Source organism: Drosophila pseudoobscura, chromosome X (genome assembly GCF_009870125.1).
Source record: "Drosophila pseudoobscura strain MV-25-SWS-2005 chromosome X, UCI_Dpse_MV25, whole genome shotgun sequence".
Taxonomy (NCBI): Eukaryota; Metazoa; Arthropoda; class Insecta; order Diptera; family Drosophilidae; genus Drosophila; species Drosophila pseudoobscura.
Window position 1 is genome coordinate 14,088,033 of NC_046683.1, and position 3,121 is coordinate 14,091,153.

The following is a 3,121-nucleotide window of genomic DNA, read 5'->3' on the forward strand; positions in this document are numbered from 1 at the left end:
TCGCCAGCATGGGGCGCACTTGACAATTTATGGCACGCTATTAGCATCACGCATACTCCACTCGGTGAATCCTATTCAAGTTTCGCTTGATAGCTGCGCGATAGCTGCCCCTGATTGATGTACGTCATTTTGCCATTTACCCCTAACCCCCATCCCCATTCCCATCCCCATCTCCATTCCCATTCCCGTCCACATCGTCAACGTCATCCTCTTGCTATCACTCTCGCTCTTACTCTCACTCTCACTCTCTGTTGCGTGCATCCCAATGCAATCTAATTGCCAAAAGGAACTTCTTCCCTTCCAGCTGCCAGGGCGCATTAATCATACGCCGCGTGTGTCGCAGGCACTTGATAAATGGTAAGCAGCTTGTGCCAGCTTCAAATGCATCTACAAGAGAGGCCACGGGAGAGAACGAGAAACAGAAAGGAGAGACTCCGAAGACCCGCAGCGAACATTCTTCCACAAAACAATTTGGCAAAGTATGCCCCAGGCAACACGCTGCCACAACAACTTTGGCGGGAACAAATGTCGAGAAGATTCCGGCGAGCGCTTTCGCATCCACTGGACCAAGAGAGCTGCACCACCCGAATGCCAGCATCAGCTCAGCTGCCATCAGGGTCCAGCAGGACCCATGAGGAGCCGTCTGCAAGGCAATTCAATGAGTGCTCCGGGCTCGAATGGCAATGAGAATTCGATTCAATTCACTGTTCCACTGCCACGTGCCACGGGCAACGGGCAACGGGCCACGAGCCACCTTTCTGCCTTTCATTCATCAAATTAGCCAGCTAATTACAAGCGAGTCAACTGAAGCCACAGCATCCAGCTCCGCTGCCACATCCGCCTTCACATCCGCAACAGGATGTGCCACAGACACATGCCACCTATACATCAGCTGTTGAAAGCTGTTGAGCGGTGGACAAAAGGCCCGTAAGCAAAGCCACAACATGCTGGCGGATGTGGACTCTGCAGCGGATTCTGCCTCAACTGAAATGTGTCGAATGCAAATGGCAGCTAATCCCCGCATGCTTCGCTCCCTCTAAGCCACACGTGTCCGACTTTGCATCGGTCTATTAGCGTGAATAGGACCTAAGTGAGGGATTAGATCGATGTTGTGACTCCTACGCCTACACTGTTGCAAGAGTCTTGCCGTAGCCTTGCCACCGGTGGCTATGGCAACGACATCAACACCCGTTGATGCGGCTGTTGATGTGGACGCCCTGAGTGGCAGTACCATCTTACCACCTAAGCGATGATGGATGCGATGCTGCCACAGCAACAATCTTGTTTCGGGATGGAGTTGCTGTTGCCCTCCTTCCCCTTCTCCTTCTCCCCCTCCACTCCCTTGCGACGGACGCTGTTTCCTATGAAACTTGTGGCATCTTCCGCATCCGTCAGGTGAAGCAGCTGCCTCTCTTCAGACGAGAGACAGCACTAATCCATGTTCTAATGAAATTATGGCCCCATGCATAGGGGATAACTTTTGATATTTTACATTTAATTTGGCAATAATTAATTGAATTGTTCGGTGGCTAGACCCGGCCTTAGCTGTTGGAAAAGTTTCACCCCTTCCACCCCTCAGAAAGTGCACATTAAGCCAGGCTGCTGTCGCTCCAACGTGTCGCTGTGCCTGCCATTTCTGCCATGTGCCGTGTGCATGTATGTTGCTTGTTTTGCGTAGGTGTGCGTAGGTGTTTTCCATGTGCATGCCTGAGCCTGGGCGTACCAGAGATTGTGCGTGTGCGTGTGCTTGTGCGTATGGCCTGCGTGCCGCCATTCCGCCATTAAATGCCGCGACTGTGATTTGAAAGCTCCAAGAGCTTTGCCCATCTGCGTGCCTCGAGCTGTTGCTTTCCCTCCCCCGCTCCCCCGCTCCCCTACCCTCCTTACACTCTCTTCTGGTCGGTGGTTTTGGGCTATCGCCGTGGGTATATGCTCACGCTAGCTGCCTCCGCATCCTCCATCCTGGCCATAGTCCTGGCTCTGACTCTGGCTCTGGCCGTGGCTCGGATTCCGTCCGCACAACTTTTTCCAACTTTTCTTTATGGTAATTCGGTTTACTTTTGTTCGGTTTTTATGGCCAGGACTTAGCCCACGTGAATGTCGATGGGATGCAGGATGGATGTGGGGCGAAGCGTACTCAGGACTTAGGGCGATCCGTTTATATAGAGTTATAGAGAGGTGTACGTTCAGGGATAGGGATACAGGGATACTGCATCCTCGCCACGGGGCTAGCCCTAAGCTCGTATTTTCCGGTGCCAGTGAAGTGTTCTTTAAATACAACTCAAGCAGCGTTCACTGTGATATTAGTCGTACCTTGGGCTTGGCCAAGACATCTGGAGGTGGCTAGGATTCCTAGAGTAGAGACCATGGATCTGGCTATATGTGATCCCGTGATCGACAAAAAGTCCACAAGTAATCCATTAACGCGGCGTCTTAAGTCTTCATCAGATAGTCTTGAGGTTTCCCGCACCATCTGTCAAGCAATAATAATAATAATATCTAATATTATACAATAATTAGATAATAATAATAGAAACAATATTGGCTAGAAATATTCCTCGGCGGAAATATGAGTCGCCTGATGCCGTTCTTCTTCGCGTTAGCGACTCTTCCAAAAAGGTACTTGAAATAAGATGCCTGCATTCGCAACACCCCCAAGGGGCGTCGGTGGTGTAATGGTCAGCATAGTTGCCTTCCAAGCAGTTGATCCGGGTTCGATTCCCGGCCGACGCACATTTCATTTTTTTCTTCCTTTTCTTATTTTTTCATGGTTATTTTATGTGCTTTTTTAAGGGAATATTCCATAATATACTTTTTGTATATGCCGGAGATCTGTGAGAGCAAATTGTATTGGTAGATTTAAGGGTATAGAAGGGTATAGAAACTTCGGTGAGGATCTCTGGTGGATCGTTCTAAGCGTCATCCTAGGATAACCTTCAGCCAGACCAGTCCCTAGTGGCGGCCTGCGCAGCCCCAGACAGAGGGAACTCCAGCTCCAATGACCCCAAATCGCCATCGAATCCCCCCGAGGGCTGGCTGCATCAACTTTCACTTACTCAGCGAATGCGGCTTTGCTCCAGTTTTGTAGCAGATGGGGTCAGGTCAGTGGCAGGCAAGTGGC

General features: G+C 50.5%; 1 non-coding gene across 1 annotated transcript; it reads left to right on the plus strand.

Annotated features, from left to right (window-relative positions):
• Window positions 1-2,661: 2,661 nt before the first annotated feature.
• TRNAG-UCC (transfer RNA glycine (anticodon UCC)) lies at window positions 2,662-2,733 on the plus strand. The gene has a single exon. It is a non-coding gene; the product is annotated as a tRNA-Gly (tRNA).
• Window positions 2,734-3,121: the final 388 nt, after the last annotated feature.